This window comes from Chroicocephalus ridibundus, chromosome 2 (assembly GCF_963924245.1).
Source record: "Chroicocephalus ridibundus chromosome 2, bChrRid1.1, whole genome shotgun sequence".
NCBI classification, from domain to species: domain Eukaryota; kingdom Metazoa; phylum Chordata; class Aves; order Charadriiformes; family Laridae; genus Chroicocephalus; species Chroicocephalus ridibundus.
Window position 1 is genome coordinate 141632655 of NC_086285.1, and position 21684 is coordinate 141654338.

The following is a 21684-nucleotide window of genomic DNA, read 5'->3' on the forward strand; positions in this document are numbered from 1 at the left end:
TGTTTCAGCACACAGAGGACTCATTAAACATTGGCTTATCACTAAGCCAATGATATCACTTATTCACTGGGCCCGGATTTCAGAAAGGCTTTTGATAGTATGCCTTTCCAAAAGCTCTTAGAGAAAGTAGGTTGGTATGGGGTAAGAGGGAAAGCCCTCTGCAAGAGTAAAAACTAGCTGAAAGATAGGAAAGAGGGCAGAAAATCGGTCTCGAAAGGGGTGTGATGGGGTCTGTACTGCTGGGTATATTCATACATCAGCCAGGAAAGGCGTTATATAAGGTGGTTGTAAAACATAAGTATATGTAAGTTTTCTGACTTTACACAATTATTTAGGGTAGTTAGAAATAAAATTGATCCCAAAGAGCTGCAGAATTATATTGTGGTACTGAACAATTGCTGACAGCTGCAAAGAAATGCACTGAAAAAAATAACCCTCTCATTAACTATTACTTAGTCAAAAGATGGATCGTAGATTTATTGTGGGTCGTTTTATGAAAATGTCATCTCAATACTCACTATAATTCAAAATGAAAACAGAATATTAAGTACTATCAGGCAAGGAGTAGAGAGCCAGCCTTCAGATGTCGTTATAATAAGAACATATAAACTCAATTACAGTCCCGCATTCTGGGTTTTGGTTGCCTCACTATGATACAGAAAAGACACAAACAAGAGCAAGGAGAATGATCAGAGGTACGGCATGGCTTTCAAGCAAGATGAACTTAAACCTGGGCACACCAAATATCATTATTCCGCAACAAGTCCAAAACAAAGCAAGTCAATTCTTTGTCACACCGCACAACAAATAAACTCATTGCCAAAAAAACATTTTAGATACCAAAGTATAAGTAAGTTTGAAAGCAGATTAGATGAAAATAGAAAATAATGTCCATTAAAGTTTCACAGAGAAGAGAAGAGCAGAGAAGGTAACTAAAGAAATATTGCTTGTCTTCTTATACTCAGTAAATAACCAGTACTTAGGACCAAGGTAGACACTCCTTGTCTGAACCCAGTTCAGATGTTCTTATGTTTTAAGGTGTGCAGAGTATCAAACTGTGGAGGACGCATCCCAGAAAAGGTCGTGACAAGGTTTTCTGTAATGAAAAACGGTAACTCCCCCTCCCACTGAAACCCATGCGACATTTCTGGGAGCAGGAGCTGCTCAGAAGGTCCAACACTACCTGGCTGTCAAGCGACTTCACATGCTGTTCTTCCAGGTGTCTGCTGAAAAGTTATTTAGGGGTGTTTTTACACACAAATAGCAACACATACTTGTGCAGACTAATCCTTCTAGAATTCTAGCAATATTTGGCTAATAGCACATCACTATTTTAACTATATTCAGTCCATTGTATTTAGACAGCTGCTGCCGTAATCTCTTCATGCAAATATTTGCTGCTTGACACTCCCGCTCCTGATTAAATACCAAGACTGAGGAACATCTGCTATGAAACCTTCTGTTTTTTTTAAATGATCCAGTAGTAGACTTATGGAGACTTATTTCTGTTAGCTTTCTAAAGCTCCTTCTGCTGAAGATCAGTGATATGTTAAAGGAAAAAGAATTATGTCAGGCCTTCTGAATACCCACTTTATATATTCATAAACATTCCCAGCCCAAAATCAATCTGGATCATAATCAGTTTACTTCTTTACTCAGCCATGGATAATTATTTCAAATCTATAAATGTCAGCATTCTGTATGATGATTAAAACTCTTGATGGATCTGAAAGTCTCAGCCACAGACTGCAGCATGGAAGTTATTGCAATGATTTATTTTTATTCTCCTTGTTACACTGCCTTTAGTTTTCATCGTGTGGTTGAGTAGTTAACTTCACCCAGACCACAGGTTTTTCCCTTTCTGTTTGCTCCTTTATCCTCATTCACTGAGTTTCTCTCGCAGGCGTTTGCTTTTTGCAGGCAGCGGGCCATATCCCCGACTGCAGCTCTTCCTCGAGAAAAGCCTCCTACGGTGCACGTGATTCCCAGAGACTGGTGCACAAACCAGTACCCTTTCCAGGTCATCTCATAAGCCCTCGTAGCTGTCCCACAGAGCCCGGGTAGCTTATCACATTTTCAGTTAAAAGTTTGGTGATGAGAGAGCCCAGCAGCCTGTGGCAGTCTTGAGGGTTGAGGACAACTCACCCCAGAAGATGGGAGCCGCGTGAGTGCTGTTGTTGGTCACCCTCTCAGACATCCCCCGTGACTGACACTGCAATTTTCTGACCTCAGTTTCAAAGTTCAGATCAAGGAATCAAGCCTGGGCTTAACTTTCTGTTTCGTATTAGGCTTCTATAAATACACTGGCTTTTCAAATGCAAGCATTACAGTCACGCCAAATCCTTTCACAGAAAACAATATTATCTCCCGCTCTTTTTCAAGTATTAAAATGTATTTTCTTTTGTGAAGTAGCATATTTATTTTTAACATAACAACAACAACAATGGGACACCTTTGTATGTATATAGATCTGGTCTTTCAGAAATATTTAATAATGAAAACATGATGCTTTAGGCTGGGTTTCAGTGACTGCCCAGTGTTCCTACTTCCCTCCAGCTTAAACAATGCTGAAAAGTTGTCTGTTTCCCTCCTAGGTGCAACATGTCCTTCAGTACCAAGTTACTGACGTGGCAGGCCTTATTCTTTGAAATATTTAATTATCTGCGCTGTGTAGAGCGGTTGCAAAAGTAACCAGTGAGGATGGCACTGCCAACTTCCAGGCAGTCGTGCCTCATGCCCAGGGTACCTACTACAAGGTGACAAAGGATGGGAGGGAATCAAACCTTTCATTCACCCTTCTGCTGCACCGTGGGTGGTGCTGGGACATCTGAGACACCAGCAGGCAGGATGAGGATCACTTTCTTCAGCAGGTCTTTGGAGAACAGAGTCGTCTCTGTTCTTACAAACTGTCTCATTTCGTCTCTCTCTCATCTGCCTCATCTCACAAACATTATTTACCAGGAGATTTCACCTAAATTCCTATTTATCTGTAGCTATTTAGGACAGAAAAATCAGTTAGAAGGAAGGTGCGGGGATCGCTCTTTCCTGGAGTAGCATTTTGGTGGGCAGCACCTTGCTACGGTTGCTGCAGCCGCTGCCGCGCATCTTCCTTTGGGGACAGTTCGTGAGAAGAGCCGGATGTTGTGGTTCATTAGGCTGACGACTTTCCAAGGTGGGGAAAAGCAAGATATCCCTTGGTGACCTGGCACTGCAAATCCTCCGTCTGCAGCGTGTTTCCGGATTAGGGCTGAAGCAGGCAAAGCTCTGCTGTACAGGAGCCAGCGTGGTTGATACCTTGGCTGTAGATTACGGGGTTACGTAACCAGGGAAGCAATCCTCACTGGCAATATTTTTGTGATGTAAACTTAAATTTGATGCTTGCCGTGTGAAAGAGCGCGGCGTAATACAGTGATGTGGCTTTCGGTTGCTTAGCTCCGTATAGGTCTGTTTAGCAAAAGTGTATAAATAGCTGTGAACAAATAGCCATTCAAAACTGTCACCAGCAAATTACCGATTCTCTGCCTCTTGCCATGAGAGCATTAAAAAGTATTTTAGATATCCATCAAAAAATAATACCCTCTTTCATGACAGATGAATAGAATTTTCTCAAGTGTTGATCTGCATTCTTACATATTTACTGAATATATTTGGCATGTGAGTATTTATAGACATTCCATACATGCCTATAAACATGTTGTACAAAAGATATTTCAAATGTGAAATGCTTATGATGCGTATAACATCACGCTGATCCTAGAGGGAAGTAATTTTTTAATGGAGGCAAAAAATTCTGCATTGATCTGTACCTCTCTCAGCAGGATAATGCCTCTTCACAAGGTAAATAGTTTCAAAGGAAACCCTGGAGATTGCTCACTAATACCTTCCCCTCATACCGTCCTTAGAGAAGATAGGAAAACTACTCTCCTAATCCCATAGGTCTTAAAAATTAATACCCAGAAATACTCACTGACACAAGCACATCAAAGGCCTGGGTTGGCCACCACGTTGGGCATCTGATGGGCCCAAAGGCTCGATGGTGGGTTTGGCAGCTGCAGGGCAGTTTCTGTGGGGGGTAAATGGTTTGAGCCGTGAGGCTCCCACATGCCCCCCAAGCCCCAAGTACTCCCCTGGTCACTCCAAAAAGGTGCCAAAAAGAGCTTGAACTGTGAATTATAAACCACAAAGATTTGTTGCAAATCTTTTCGGAGAGATACCGATAAATTTTCTGTAATTTTGGTTGTTTGTTAGAAGTTGATTTGCCAGAGCCCTTACAAGCCTCATATAAGAATTTTCAGGATTTTAGAGAAAAAAAGAGAATGTTCAAACAATTTACAAAAGAAAATTAGCAAACTGGTTTAACGTTGGGGATATCTCAAAAGGCTTTAGTTTCAAAAATAGGAACAGCATTTTTGTTACAACCCTAATTTCTGCGATCTGGGACAAAAACTTTTGAATTTGAACACTTAGCTGCTGGGTGAATTCATTGAGCAGTTTGTAAAAAAAAAAAAAAAAAGACATTATTCGTGACTGTTTCCTGAATGTCCCAGGGTGAATCTGGTCCAGGGAATTTCTGTGATGAAGGAAAATATTTTTCAATGACATGTCCTGTGCTGGTGTTTTCTGTGCAGCCTCTGTTTCTGTGAGTAAATTTGAAGCCTCTTTCTGTGATAGGGACATGAATGTGGGGAGGAGAACGTGGTGGAGGTATGGAAGGGATCATTAAAGACTACGACAGCTATAGAGGATGTAAGGCCATTTTCCCCATCATGGATCCAATGGAGAGTTTAAGCAAATTAGCACCCCTCATAGAGGAGCAAAATGAAACAGTAAGAGAAACTGGAGCGGACGGAGATCCTGCTGTGACTGTTTCTCTGGTAGAAACTCCTGCCTCACGTCGCCTACAAATTTCCTAATATTAGAAGAGGGCTGGAAATAAAGGCAGTGTAGCACCAGGCAAATGGAAGCTCATGCAGAAGGTTTTTCTCTTCCATTGTCTCTGAGAAGAGCTTCCTTTAATCGTATTATGGTGAACCCAGCGTCAGGTCTTTCCCTTATGTTGTTTTGACAAGAGAAGGGAACTGTTGCAGAGGCTGTATCTATATTAGTGAATTGACCGGCAATGGGAATGCTCTGAGGCCGCTGATACCTGCCCTGGTCTTCACCGTGACTTTCTGCACTTTCTGAAACGCCTCCCGAGCCTGGCTTTGGCGTTAGTGCAGGACCAGTCCTAAGAGGAAATGTGAAGTCGTTCCTCGCTTTTGTGTTCTCCAAAACATGACCCAAAACTATGGAAATTTTTTTTTCTGCCTCTGGTTCTCTGCCTGCCTTGTTTTTATTTTTGATCACTGTCAGCAATTCTGTTAAATAGCTAATATCCCCGTAAGCATTCTGCAGATGCCAGAAAGAAATGAGCTATTAAATATCAGCCATTAGGGTATAATTCTGTCAGATGCTTTCTTCTGGATTTGCTGCAAGTCTGACGGATAACTAGCCACAAAGTTAACTGTAAGTCCCATCTTACCAGTGCTTCTCAACAGCATCTTCCTCAGGATGTTGCTTTTTTACTGCATTATTATCATTATTTCTTAAAAACTCCATTGAATTCTATTTTCTTCTCTCCTTTAAAGGGAAGTATTCCAGCTTTACTCAAAGCTTCTCACCAGAGGTCAAGCTGCTTGCGGAGGCCTCAGACACACTTGGATTAGTCTCTTTGCAGCACCTGTTGGGGAGAAAGTGCAGCAGCTGGTGGCAGGCCCTGCAGGTGGGCTCTCGGCAGGAGGAACCGAGCACTGAGCAGCTGGTGAGGACAGCATCGCCTCGCCCCAGGATGCTGAAGTACGTCTGGGCACTCACACAAATTGCACTTGACACCTGGCGCCCTGGGGCTGCCTGGGGAACAGGGAGAGGACTTACGAAATACTTTGTAGGTTTTTCACCCTCAACCAGTATGTCTTTGACTAACAAGGCTCTACAAATACTCAGATTAGTTAGATATAGCTTCCCAGGAATTTATATATTGTGTTCTCCAGCCATCAAAAGATTAAGCAAATAACTTCCAAAACTACGTTGTCAAAGCCTCCCCAAATTCACGCAAACAAAAACTCTCTGGCTTTGAACAATGTAAACAATTTTACATTGTCTTGTTCAGCAAGTAAATTTAATCATGAAAGTAAAATAGGAGAGGCTGAGCTAAATCATATTCAGGTTAATTCTCCTTCAGGAATGTTATGGCATGGGTGAAATCGGTATATGCTGAAGACAAAATGTGCCAGTTATTTCTCTGTGTAAAGAACATCTCCAGTAACATCAGGCAGGATGGGTAATAAGATAGTATCTGATGTGTTACCATAGTATGCCACACGTTACCAGACACCAGAATTTCAATCACTAGCACCTTTTTGATGCTTTTAATTGGAAATCTCATAATTAATCCACTCTTTTTAACACACATCAATGAATACTGAATACAAAAAGGTGAATACACACTGGTACAGTGCTGGTTGTGCGATGCTCATTCCCTAGGCTGGAAACGCAAGTGGTAGCAGTCATCAATCTCCTCCCTTCCAGGGCACAGAATCAAAGACGAATTCAGCGTACAGTCCTGTGGGCAAACACCACCAGCCCAAAGCCATATCATTCAATCCAGATGCAGTTTAAGACACTAAGATTAGAATTCACAGACTCATAGCTGCTTACATCCCCATAAGTGAGAGGATGTGTGATCCTAAAACTGGGATGGGAGCACCTACAGCAGTGAGTAGTGGATGCCGTGCCCGGGATATGACAGGGGGGTATGCAAGTATCTTCACACAACATTGGGCAAGGAGTTTCTGAGAAAGTGGTATTCAGAGCTTGAAAACGTTTCCTGGACTTAATACTTAAAATTAATCTTTGATGTACACAAATAACATAGTTTCCTTTGAAGGATTATCTGAAGTGCATCTGTGTGAAGTGGCTGTGTGAATCCTGTCCTACGTATGTAAATCTATTCTTTAAAAAAAAGTTTTGTTTTAAATCTTGGCCTGAGTTTTCAGTCTCCAGAACCAAGCTTCTCCTTTTATCCAAGACATAGTACTACAGTTTCTGGTTGTGCAAATTCATATCTGCTTAGAAACATACTAGAACGAAAGTCATCACGTAAAGCAAAGTTAAACTAAGGCAACGATCTGTCTGGCAGGTGAAAGGCTGCTGCTTTATTTACTAAGCCTTATAATCTTTTGACTTGCAGTTTACTGACGAAGAAGATTATGGAAGAACTACAGCCCATATCCAAGTGTTGCAAGTCTATATTTGGTATCCCATTGAACACCTGCAATAAAGGTTGAAAAAGATTGCCAAGTATGACAGATTGCCAAGTAGGTTGATAGATAAGGACTAGAGCTGCCTTTTGGAAGACCTGAAAAAACAAGTTGTGCGTTTATCCGTATCACCACAGACCCCTTCCTAGCTCTTTCCCATCACTGTTCAAAGCTCAGTGCCATGCACAAGCTGTCTGAACTGAATTAAAATCAGAGGGTGCTGCACAAATGATTTAAATGCAGATTTGGATGTTCAAAATTTGATAACTTTTAGCAATCTATTTTAATTCATTCATTAATAATTAACTTGATTGGTATACACACGTGGGGCCTCCCTGGGCTTCTTCAGTAGCTCATTGGGCGTCCGCAGGAGGCAGCCTGTGTGCCCTATTGCCTCCGTGCAAAACAAAGTGATCAAAATATGCTTGTGTGAGAAGAGCTGAAAAAGGGTAGCTCACAATTTACATGCAATCTGTTACACTTCTGGTAATAGCAAAGTGACAGTAGAAGTCCTTTAAAACCCGAAAAAACCCATTCTTGTAACTGAATTACTGGCGTGGGCTTAGTATATTGGAGCGGGCTGTGACAGGCTGAGGTACAGAGAAAGGCGAATCACTGTCAGAGAGAGCTGAGTCAGCATTACCTGTAAAACAGCCCAGTTATGGGTTGACACATTTGCGGTGAAAAATCACAGCTTTTTTTTTTTTTTTAAATTATTATTAAAAGCATGAGCGCAGTGGGCCTTCTGCTACTATTTTTAACCATGAGGAGGAATGACTGACCATCTTCTATAAGATGCAAAGGATGCTTCCTTATAGAAGCTGTGCCTACATGTATTCTGTGGGCTGGAATGGAAATCTGGGGATAGATTAGGAAAGGATTATAGCAAATATTACTGGTATTAGCCCCTAAAAATTAGGGGCTAGTTAGCCCCTAAAATCTGGCATTTTCCTCTCCTGCTCATATTTTCTCTGTAAATGCACAAGTAAACAAATTATAATAATTACAGAAATTAAAAAATGGAAAACTAGAACCGTGGGCAGCAGATCGAGAGAGGCGATTCTCCCCCTCTACTCTGCTCTGGTGAGACCCCACCTGGAGTACTGTGTCCAGCTCTGGAATCTTCAACACAAGAAGGACATGGACCTGTTGGAGTGGGTCCAGAGGAGGATCACAAAAATGATCAGAGGGCTGGAGCACCTGTCCTATAAGGACAGGCTGAGAGAGCTGGGGTGGTTCAGCCTGGAGAAGTCTCCAGTGAAACCTTACAGTGGCCTTCCAGTACCTGGAGGGGGCCTACAGGAAAGCTGGGGAGGGGCTGTTGGCAAGGGCATGTAGCCATAGGATGAGGGGCAATGGTTTTAAACTAGAGCAGGGTGGGTTTAGATTAGACATTAGGAAGAAGTTCTTTACAATGAGGGTGGTGAGACACTGGAACAGGTTGGCCAGAGAGGTGGTGGGGGCCCCATCCCTGGAGACATTCAAGGCCAGGCTTGATGAGGCTCTGAGCAACCTGATCTAGTTGAAGATGTCCCTGCTTACTGCAGGGGGGTTGGACTAGATGACCTTTAAAGGTCCCTGCCAACCCAACACATTCTATGATTCTATGATTCTACTTAGGATTATTGTTCAACAGCAAAACTTGAGCCAACTACTCACATGGGTTTGAAGAACTATGATCATCCTGAGGAATGCATCCAGTTTAAACTAATCCAAACAGTTTAAATATCCAGGTACCACTTTTCTATCAGGAGTTTCACAAGGAGTTTCTGATCTGCAGCATAAAGTGCTCTAAAATATTGATAACTAATTTAAAGCACACAAAAGCATACTGCAAGCTGTGCCACGGCGAGTTTTAAAGGGAAAGGTAGTTAATTTGGAAAAATGTGTCGCATCAACCATTGCTCCCTAAGATTGCAGGAGAATCAATTAGATCACAAGTTCATAAAAACTCATCTTCCCATCTTAATGCCTCTGGAGCAGGGAGCCCTGTCAGAATAAGTATCTGCTGCCTGCACAAAAAAATAGACATTATCTAAACACACATATATCAGAATTCTTGTTTTATGGCACTGTGGTTCAAGACTTATTTGCTATTTTACTTGCAAGAATCAGACAAGGGAATATTTGCCACTTCCAACAAGAGTGGCAGAAATTTAATTCCCTCATCTCGTTTTCCTGTTCTCCACCCAATCTTGAGTGAAGTAGAAACCTTGGCTATGAAACCAAGGTAAAGGATGGGAGGTGAGCTGAAACCAGGCTGCCAGGCAGTGCCATCTAGGGGTAAACTATCAGGACAGTGTTTTCCGCATTACTCAGGCTAAAGAGACCAGACCTGTAGTTGCTGTAGGATAAAATACATCAGGGCTTGTATCCCCTAAAGCTGATATGGTTTTCCAGCTCTGGAAGATGCCTAAAAAGACACAAAATAGCCTTTCAGCCTCTTGTCTGTGACAACATTTCCATGAAAGTCCTATAAAAATCTCTGTAGTACTTCAGTGGGATTATGTCATGGTTTAACCCCAACAACCAACTAGGACCACGCAGCTGCTCACTCACTACCCCCCAACCCTGCTCTTCCGCACCAGTAAGGTAGGGAGAACAGAGAGAAAAGGAGTGGAAAAGAAAAAAACAACCTTGTGGGTTGAGGTAAAGACAGTTTAATAGAACAATAATGGAAAAGGAAAATAACAATAATAATAATAACAACAGTAAAAGAACATACAAAATAAAGTGATACAACATGAGTTGCTCTCATCACCTCATGACTGGTTGCCCAGCCCACCCTGAGCAGTGATCACAGATTCCTGCCCCCGCAGCCAACCCCCATTTATATACTGAGCACGATGTCTATGTTATGGAATATTGCTTTGGCCAGCTCGTCCTGTCCATGCTCCCTCTCAGCTCCTTTGGGAAGCTGCAAAAGTCCTTAACTAATGTAAACATCACTTAGCAACAATTAAAACAATATTCGTTATCAGCATTATTCTCACACTAAACCCAAAACACAGCAGCTACTAGAAAGAAAATTAACTCTGTCCCAGCTGAAACCAGGACAGCTTATTAATAATGATGTTGTTGTATGTTCTAAGTTCTTTGCTTTTTTTCCTTTTTAACTCTGTCTCTTTAATAAAACTGTGCTTTGATTAATAGGCCTGATAGATCAAAAAATTCTGAGGGGATTTTGGTAAAAATTTGTACTACTGTCCATACAGGTAGGAAAACAACAAAATAAGAGATCTAGTAGGACATTCAGAAAGTGACAGCAAAGATCCCAGGCAGTCACCAGAGGTTGTCTCTCTGTCTATGTACCTGACTGCCTTAAAAATGGGCTCAGTATTTGGGGTAGGATTCTGCTATGTTCTGAGGTGAAATGATGGGCTTTCTAGTCATTTGATCACGGCAGCAAGTGGGAGCCCAGCACGCAGATGACATTAATGGGGAGGTTGCAGCCCTTTTAGACGCTCCATGGCCTCTTCTGGAAAGGATGATCATCAGCAAGACCCAAATCCAAGCAGCTCTGCTCAGGTGAGGTGGAGGAAGACGTTAAAATATTAATTCTTCACAATGTGAAGCCTCTTTGGACAGCTGGGTGAGTGCTGCGGTGTGTGCTGGGACAAGAAAAGTTATTGCAGTAATCAAGACTTGGTGCAGCTACCTACTCTGTTGCTTAATTTGCAACATAAATAACATGAACGCCGCAAAGATGCTGACATATTTAATGCAAAGAACAACTTTTCTTTGGGTCTACTGCAGCACAGCTATACAAACTGTAGCCAAAATAATGGTACTTTCACTTTAGAAAGTGTGCCAAGATGCGGAAAAGATCTATGCCCAAGGGAATTTTTGATCTTGACAATAGAGCGGTTAGAGAAGGGAAGTGTTGTAATCCTCTCCTTGTAACAATGAATTGAGGCAAAAAGAGAATAAGTGAGTAGCCCAAGGTCATATGGGAAGGTCTATGGCAGAACCAGGAACACAAGTGAAATTGAAAAGCAAAACAAAATACAGTCCTGGTGGTTTGAAGAATTCAGACCAGGAGCCAGGGACCATGTTTTTTTATGGAAGGTAAATTAAGAACTGGAATATCTGACTGAGGTGGGTCCTGGATTCGCTATCACATCTGAATGCATCAGACTCAGATGGGAAGTCTTTCATACACGTCGTGACTCCACAGGAAGTTCCTGGCCAGGTGCAAATATGACTCAGTGATTTGCAGAGATTCATAAACATCCACCCACTATTGCTCTGCACTTTGAGAAGGTCTCTGGCCTGTTCTGTGCAGGAGTACGCTCCAGTTTATCATGACTGCCCCACCTGACCTTTGCCTTTAGGAATCACATGTCCCTTCTCTGTCACAACATCTCTGGATTCCTCTTGCCAGAATATTACTTGTTACTAAGCAGCCTAATGATGGATTAGGTGCTTACTGATGAAAATCTTGGCCAGATCTTGCAGCAGACAGCAATTTTCACAGCTAACCCTCACTCTCTGCTTCTTGGGACTGATGCCACACTGTCCTGGCACCACTCCAGCCCTCATGTGAATATGAGGGTTGCCTGTGGTGCCACATCAGAAGAACAGACTGACAGCTTTTGCAAATCCCTGCTTTATAGAAGATTACAAGAATGCCGCCAGAGCGTGCAGGGATGAAACATGGAAAGCCAAGGCTGCCTTGGAATTAAACCTGGCTAGGGATGTCAAGCTCAACAGGAAGGGCTTCTTCAAGTATATTGGAGGCAAAAGGAAAACTAGAGAGGTTGTGGGCTCGTTGTTGAATGAGACAGGAGCCATGGTGACGGAGGATGCGGAGAAGGCGGAGTTACCGAATGCCTTCTTTGCTTCGGTCTTTACTGCTCAGCCCAGCCCTCAGGAGTCACAGACTTTGGAGAAAGTAACAGGAAAAGAGGAAGACTTCCCCTTGGTTGAGGAGGACAAGTGAGAGATCAATTAGGTCAATTAGATATTCACAAGTCCATGGGGCCCGATGGGATGCACCCGAGAGTGCTGAGGGAGCTGGCAGAAGTCATTGCTGGGCCGCTCTCCATCATCTTTGAAAGGTCCTGGAGAACAAGCGAGGTGCTGGAGAACTGGAGGAAAGACAATGTCACTCCAGTCTTCAAAACAGGCAAGAAGGAGGACCCAGGGAACTGCAGGCTGGTCAGCCTCACCTCCATCCCTGGAAAGATGATGGAACAGCTCATTCTGGGCGTCATCTCAAGGCATGTGGAGGAAAAGAACGCTATCAGAAGTACTCTACCTGGATTCAACAAGGGGAAATCATATCTGACTAATCTCATAGCCTTCTATGATGGCATGACTGGATGGATAGAAGAGGGGAGGGCAGTGGATGTTGTCTACCTTGACTTAAGCAAGGCATTCAACACAGTCTCCCACAGCATCCTCATAGGGAAGCTTAGGAAGAGTGGGTTAGACGAATGGACAGTGGGGTGGATAGAAAACTGGTTGAAAGACAGAGCTCAGTGGGTCGTGATTAGGGGCACAGAGTCTAGTTGGAGGTCAGTGATGAGTGGTGTTCCCCAGGGGTCAGTACTGGGTCCAGAACTCTTCAATATATTCATCAATGACCTGGATGAGGGGATAGAGTGCACCCTCAGCAAGTTTGCCGATGACACAAAGCCGGGGGAGGGGGCTGACACACCAGGAGGCTGTGCCACCATACAGAGAGACCTCGACAGGCTGGAGAGTTGGACGGAGAGAAACCTTATGAAATTCAATAAGGGCAAGTGTAGGGTGCTGCACCTGGGGAGGAATAACCCCATGCACCAGTACAGGTTGGGGGCTGACCTGCTGGAGAGCAGCTCGGTGGAAAGAGACCTGGGAGTCCTGGTGGACAACGGGATGACCATGAGCCAGCCATGTGCCCTTGTGGCCAAGAAGGCCAATGGCATCTTGGGGTGCATCAAGAAGAGTGTGGCAAGCAGGTGGAGGGATGTCATCCTCCCCCTCTACTCTGCCTTGGTGAGGCCACACCTGGAGTACTGTGTCCAGGTCTGGGCTCCCCGGTTCAAGAGGGACAGGGAACTGCTGGAGAGGGTGCAGCAAAGGGCTACCAAGATGATTAGGGGACTGGAACACCTCTCTTATGAAGAAAGGCTGAGGCATTTGGGTCTCTTCAGTCTGGAAAAAAGATGACTGAGGGGGGATCTTATCAACACTTATAAATACTTAAAAGGTGGGTGTCAGGAGGATGGGGCCAGGCTCTTTTCAGTGGTGCCCGGGGACAGGACAAGAGGTAATGGGCACAAACTTGAGCATAGGAAGTTCCACCTAAACATGGGGAGGAACTTCTTTACTTTGAGGGTGACAGAGCCCTGGAACAGGCTGCCCAGAGAGGTGGTGGAGTCTCCTTCTCTGGAGACATTCCAAACCCACCTGGACGTGTTCCTGTGCAGCCTGCTCTAGGTGACCCTGCTCTGGCAGGGGGTTGGACTAGATGATCTCCAGAGGTCCCTTCCAATCCTATGATTCTGTGATTCTGTGATTCTGTGTACTGCTATAAACTACAGAAGATGCAGGGGAGCTTTGAGTGAACTAGGTAATCCTCTAAAAAAAATAAGTGAGCTGTATTAGGGTCACCCCATGTGGGCCACTCACTTGCCAGACGCACACTGTGGTGCCCAGAGTCCGCTGCTCCTGCCATGGGTAGCACATGCTGCTTCCACCGCAACTCACCACCTTCTTTCACTCTAAATCCTTGCTGTCTGGAAGGAAGTGGCATTAGTGTGTTGAAATCTGTGGCCTGTGGTATACAGAACCTCAACGAGATTATCACAGCTGTCCCTGCCAGCATTAAAGTCCATTATTCTAAGCCGCTATGTCCTCCCCCTTCCCCCAGGCTGAACTCCTGCATCACTTAGCAGAAGAGCAAAGCCTACCACGTGTAAGTAACAGTTTTAACTCCAGCTTGTGTGTTTTGGTGACTTTTCACAAAAGAAAGCTGTACTGATTGAATGATTATAGATGTTAACTGTAATTCTATTATGCTTTTCAAATCACATTAAATAGCATAATATTATTGAGTATACAATTATAGGTGGCATGTTTTTTGTGCCCAGGTGTAGGGTAAAATCAATGAAAAATATAAATTCAGAGGCAGCCAATTTGTGAAAGCAGTCAGCCTTGTTTTCTGAAAGAACTCAGCTTTGGAATACTTTTATTTTTCTTTTTTGGTGTCTAACTAAGGAAACTTCCCGTGGAGCAATCAAAAGAACAATCTGGAAGTCACGTCCCCTTGTCTGGGGTAAGGGTTCCCTGGCAGGTCCATAAGGGCTGATGACCCGTGTGAAGAACATGTGCAGGGAAATGACATGAGAGCTGTGACCCAGCACAATCCCTCCTGATGGCTTTCTGAAAGCTTGTGGTAAATTGCAGCAGCCTGAATCTTTAACCTTGAATTAACACCATTCTCACATCCAGGTGATTGCCTGCACTTCTGAAATGCATGTGAAGAGCCTCTTCCCGTGCCTCCTCTGCTAGAGGTAGCACAAATTCAACACAGAATGATAGCAAAAAAAAAGAATCGCAGAAGGAAAACTTCTGTTTAGGTTAAAGATGGTGGTGGCACCTCTCCTGGCTACATCCCAAGTCACTCGATGGGCTTACTGAAGGAACCTGGCTCTGTTAGTGGGGAAAAGGCCTTAAAATAAGGAAGAGGAAATATGGTTACCCAAGAAAACGTTCACAAGTGTGCTGCTACACGGCACCCGTCTACATGGATATATGGATATGTGGTCACATAAATTAGAGTGTCAAGCCTGCTCCAGTTCATCATTTGAAAGGAGAAAGTTTATTAGGACTTCAACGATAACAATGGTCACACTGATCAGAACAGGCTGTGACTGTACTCTGTTGGTACCTGCATCTCTGAGGAGGAATGAGGAGGAAGGCCAGTAGGTGTTTCACCTGATTGTGTATCGTTATCAACGGGTGTTGATTAATAGGTGTTTGTGGGTCTACACAAATCTTAGATCAGCATCTAAGATCAAGAACTTGTTTCAAAGATATCTTTGTGATTGAATTTAAATAAGGTAATGCTTTGTTAGCTTAGTTTTGAATTTTTAACATTTTTACTTGTAACATGCAGAAAAGATGTTATTAGCAGTTAGGTGTGTAGGAGGAGTGTTCATTTCAGGTTGGAGAATCTGTCGTACTATAATTGAAAAATGAAATAAAATCATCCTTAATGGGTTTGAGAGCTCACTTGGTAAGAGATTTGTTTTTAGTGAAAACTTAAGAGCTCTGAAGTTTTGATGTAGTTGAGCAAGCCTTATAGCTCAGCTCTCTCACCATAGTGTTGGTCTTCTGAGTTTAGGCCTATCTCTTTAAGGACATGAAAAAGAGAAGGTCACAGCTGGGTAAGGAAAGTGTTAAAGGACTTAGCGCTATGGCAAAACCAGGATTTAAGCAAACCTTATCAACATCAACCAAAAAGTCCTATCAGCCATGTGAGCACAGTGGAAAGGAGATCTTCATTTTTAAATCCTACATTTCTAGTTATGGCTAACTTGCCAGAATCAGGAAGATCTCCTCCCTGTGCTGTTTCTCCCCAGTCATGTCCTGGCACCAGGAAGGAAGCAACTGGACATGTATTTAACCCTCCAAACCCTCCTCCTCAGTCCCCATGGGTTGGAAATTCAGAAAAAACTGAAGTCAGGAGAGACACGTGTGGCCCCTCAGGCTGGACAAGCAAGAGATGTGCACCAGGGACAATACTGCCCTTCCACATCTGCCACACATCTGCCTTGCTGACACGAGTAAGGCAAAGTTGTCCTGCCCAGGCGGCCATCTCTTGAATGTTTACAAATTCCTCTAAGGCAGATCTTAATTTCTAGCCTGATAACTTAGCATTTAGAATAATTTAAAGCTAAGTAACGCCATCCTGGCATATCGGGGCTAGGGAACAGTGTCACTGACCCAGTGATTGAGACAACTTTGTCAGGGCTGCAGGATCTGAAGAGCACAGGACCACGTCTCCTGCTGCAGTCCCTGTTCCCAGGCTGACCCGGGTATCTCTGTCAGGCACTTCACTGACCCATCTGCACAATGGATGTGTGCACACCGAACGTGGGCACACCTCCGGCAGAAACACTCTTCATGTTACAAAGACATGCTTGGGAATTGCACAAATACACGTGCCCTGCTTCTGTATAAAATAAAGTCCTGTCACCGCGTGGGAAAACTAGAATTTGTTTCAAGAGAGACAGACAACCCTGACGTTCAAAGTCCATCATTAAAGCAATTAAAGAAATCCACCAAACGGTAGGATGGTACCACGAACCACTACCTCTGATAGCCAGCTTCAGGACTGCGTACTCACTGGGAACGTCTCCATTGTAACGCAGTCCAGAAGGAAAGAATTTCCAGAGCTCCTTCAATAAATAAAGATACAGACATGCCAGCTACTATATGTATTCATTGTCACTTCTTGCTGTGACGTGGCATTTATTGAATGAATTTGATCACAGTGGGATTGCACAGAGATTTTGCCTATTTCAAACCTTGCACTCTAATGTTACAATACCTTGTATATAATGAATGGTTTAGAAAGGAGAACAGAAAATTCTTTCATTCCTGTCTTATAATATAAAGATCTAGAAGACACTTCATTAAACTGTAGGAAGGGCACTTTTAAATGTACTTCTAAAATGTATCAAAAATATATTGAGATATTTAGCTAAAAGATATGTAGACATTTATGTATGTATGCAGAAATTATATTATTTATAAAATTTATAGAATTGTCTATTATATACTATAGAATATATAACATATACTACACAACATATATGTACATGTACTTCTCTATAAACTATAACAAAACCTGCCATGAGTTAGGCAAGATGTGACCTCATGATTCAGATTTTCTCATACATACCTACTTTGATGTCTAGGACACTTTTTAGTGAAGTTCAGGGTAGTGGCTGCTGATGGATGCGGTAAGCTAATTTGTTTGGATCTTCTGCCTGACTCAGGATTACTCTACCTTGTATATTCTGCTGACGTGCAAAAGTACTGCATAAAATGTCAAATGCCGTGCCTGGGACATTGCAGAAATAGATGTAGAAAGAAATGCTTAAAGTCTTCTCAAGAAGTTATATATGAATATCTCTGTTAATAATGTTCTGTGAACTATTTTCTGACATGGTATCGAGATGGATCTTGTGAACAGCGAGGCAGACCGAGGGTCACTTATGCTTTAGTATTATGGAAGCAATGAAACGCTGACCTAGCAGACTTCTGCTTTGAGCTGTGTAACAGCTTCTACCTAGAGAGCAAGAGCCAAATATGATTTTATTTAGTTATCAAAAGTGTATTGTATTTATATATTGCACACAGGACATGGGCTAGAAATCCCCACTGCAAACATGAGTATGCTATGTTAGATGGTGCCTAGCAGCCACAGTAAGAGCAAATCTGTGCCCTATAGATCTTGCATTCAAATAGATTTAAAAGCAAGAATGCATCATTGCAGTGAACTAGTCTGATACTATGGTTAACACATGCTGAAGATCCATATCCCATAACAGTGCGCTCATTTCAGCATCACACCCATCATTTCTGAATGCGCTATGGCATACCTTTTAGAAATATATTCAATCCTGAAACAAGCCTTCCAGTGATGGAGAACACACCAGATGTTAGTTGTCAACATAGATAAAAAACACATAGACACTGTTTCTAGACTTAGTTCATTCACATTTTACTTCTGATCACTGAATCTCACTGTGTCTTACTCTCCTGAACAGAAGAGCTATTTACTATCAAAGGTCTATTCCCCATAAAGATATCTGCAGGCAGAAAGCAAATCACTTAATTTCTCTTGGATAAGCATTGTAAGTCTCTCTCTCACTCTCAGGCATGTGTGCCACATGGGAAATAATTTTGCAACTCTTTTTAAACACTTTCCATTTTCACCAGGATCTCTACACAGAATCACAAAACCGCAGAATGGTTTGGGTTGGAAGGGACCTTAAAGACCATCCAGTTCCAATCCCCTGCCATGGGCAGGGACACCTCCCACTAGACCAGGCTGCTCAAAGCCCCATCCAGCCTGGCCTTGAATGCTTCCAGGGATGGGGCATCCACAGCTTCCCTGGGCAACCTGTTCCAGTGCCTCACCACCCTCACGGTAAAGAATTTCTTCCTGATACCCTATCTAAATCTACCCTCTTTCAGTTTGAAGCTGTTACCCTGTGTCCTATCATTACACTCCCTGATAAAGAGTCCCTCCCAGTCTCTCCTGTAGGCCCCCTTTAGGTACTGGAAGGTGCTATAAGGTCTCCTTGGAGCCTTCTCTTCTCCAGGCTGAACAGCCCCAACTCTCGCAGCTTGTCCTCATAGCAGAGGTGCTCCAGCCCTCTGATCATCTTCATGGCCCTCCGCTGGACCCGTTCCAACAGGTCCGTGTCCTTCTTGTGTTGAGGACTCCAGATCTGGATGCAATACTCCAGGTGGGGTCTCACCAGAGCAGAGTAGAGGGGCCGAATCACTTCCCTTGACCTGCTGGTCGTGCTTCTTTTGATGCAGCCCAGGATACGGTTAGCATCTACAGTGTAAGGACACAACAAATGGACACTGTGTCAGTATTGGTCCTGTTACTGGCATTGCACAAATGTGAAACTATCCCCATAGTCTTTTGAGAGCTTGTCCTGCTGGTAACGTCAATTGTTTCTTGGCTAGAACCTTGCATGGGGAGCTCATGTTCAAGTGGTGTCCACCAGCACCATAATCAGGCAAAGGAGAAACCAGACAGGCAGGGATGGAAACAGGGCTAATGGGGAGTTGAAACTATTGCTCAGAAAGTATCACCAAAATTAGATTACACCTTCTGAGTACAGGTTTTCAGGTGTACCCACCAGCTACCACTTCTCAGACGAATGCCTGCACCACCAAGCTGCTACATTGGCACAACAGACTGCTATTTTCACTCCCACACCCTGTGGAACAATGTTGGGTTATTTTCCTAAAAGACAGATGCTAAATTTATTCAAATACAGTGTGTTCTAAGAAGGCTAAGCTGCACTCTACAAGACCACTCAGATTTCCTATTAATCCATCCTGTAATCTAACCTTTCACATCCAAGTTTCAGAGGTGGTTTTGTGTCTCCTAGGTTGTGCGTGATAAGGAAAGACAAGAAAACAGGTTTCAGGTTGGGTTTTTTGTGTGTTGTCAGGGTATGAACAAGTAAAATGTAAACACTTCTCTCCCATCTCTGTTTCCCGACCAGAGCTGTGGAAACAGTCTTTCATGTCTTTCCATGATTTGGAGAAGATGAAAATAGCCATACCTCAAGCTTTCTTCCTTTTCCTTTCTTAATCATATTCATCTCTGCTCTGCAGGCCTTAGAGACGTACAATGAATGCTGACAGTGGCTTTGTAACATAAAAATTAACATTTGCCTGACATCCTGTTAATCTGCCATGATAATCAACTGGAGACTTTTGATCTAGGAAGGTTTGAAGGGAGATTAGCACAGGATGAGCAACTCTTTTAATTGATTAAAATGATAAGCGGAAAAAGAGCGATCTGCTTCCAAAATCCTACAGCTCAGTGGCCAGAGGAGTATACACAGTATATTTTCTAAATCCCCCAGTGATTAAGAAGCTTTGGCTATCTCCCACACGCATTACTTCTCACTTTGGAAATACAAGAGGGTAGAGGTCTCGAACGAGTAGACCAGGAGGCATAATGATGTCTACAGTTTTGTATTCTCCTATAGGGAGAGCATCAGACAAAGCATATGTAGCAGATTAAAAGATCAGACAGCTGCTATAGGTTTGCATGTCAGAAAATCAGCTTTAGCTGTTCAGGTATCAGAGAAAGAAAAAGGATGATTTATTTGCATCTCTGTGTTTAAAATACACACGCATCAGGTCAACCTTTTAAAATTATGTGCCAGGGAAAAAGTACATTCTCAGAAGCATCAGTGAGAATTACCCCTTTAGATTTGCAATTATCCCTTTCAAAACTGTACAGTAAATTTTAGATACACAAAGGAAAAAGAATTCCAGTCTGGTTTTAAAGCACTTGAATTTTCTTCCTGCTGAGCAGAAAGATACAAGAACCCAGAACCAATGCAAAGCTAGTGTGGTGCAGACACTCCTGAGAAAATGGCTAGTGCATATCTAACATAAAGCTATAGGAGAGAAAATTTAATTAGGGAGCACCCTGGTGGTCAATTAGTGAAAGGAAAAACTTAAATCTTACTATGCGCGGACAACTATGACAACGGCCATCAAATTATTGTTCATACAGTAAAAAGAAATACGTTTTAGAACTGTTATTATCCTGTGTGTCTCACTGACCCCTAGGAGCTGTTGGCAATATGCAAGTAAGTGCACATTTATGTACCATGGTGAAGAGAGAAGAACAAAACCCTAGACCGACAGATTGATAAACTGGGTGCTATTTTGTATTGTTGTGTGTGTGGTTGCTCCAGAAATGCAGGATCCATTGCAGACTGAGTCAGTGTGCTTTTCTAGTCGCCCAGCTATCTGCTGTCCTTCTGGTTCAGTTCATACTGGTAGATGTTTATCCCTGTGGAATTTAGAAACGCTGACAGTGAGGAGGACTCGTTATGCAAAGAGAGTCTGTAACTCAAACATTCCAGAATTTGAGAGAAAACACAGGTACACACAGTGAAACACAGGGAATAATTAGATGGTATTTAACAGAGTAACAGGCAAAAAGCTTCGCTGTTGTCGAGGGTTTTGTTTTATTTGAAATAATCAACTCAAAGGAAAACTAAAAGGAGAGATGTGAATAAGGAAAATGAAGTGGATCTGATGTATTTACAGGTATTGTGAGAGGGAGACCTAATAAGACCACACCCTGCCATTCTTGAAAGCCAACTGTTGATGTGTGATATGATCAGGAAATGGGAGCTGCAGAAGAGCATCAAAGCATCAGGCTAGGCTGCTGACCATGGGGAGTGGGTATGAGCAGGCTGGGATTGCCTCTGCCAGTGTAGCTAGAGATGTTGAATTGATCAGTCATAGACACCAAAAGGCCGGGGAAGAGTTACAGCCATGTGGGTGAACAATGAAAGTGACAGAACTCTAGAGAAAGAACCTTGGATGCAGTCTGAACAGGACAGTAAAGTTAGGGTCAAGGCAACTTCTCACTGGTAGATGCAAGAAATAGGTAGGGTGAGTGTTGGTGCCTGTAGGGATCCCACAAGAAAACAATAAAAAAGATGGGGAAAGGAAATTCAAAGGTCTCTCTCAGCTATGTTGGCTTTGACAAGACACCTAGATGTCTGGAGAGATATGCCAGAGACATAGGTGGTGTTTTTAATTGCTGTACATTAAAACACTGGATCTACAAACTATGTCAATGAAGAGAGCAGCTAAACTTGTGTAA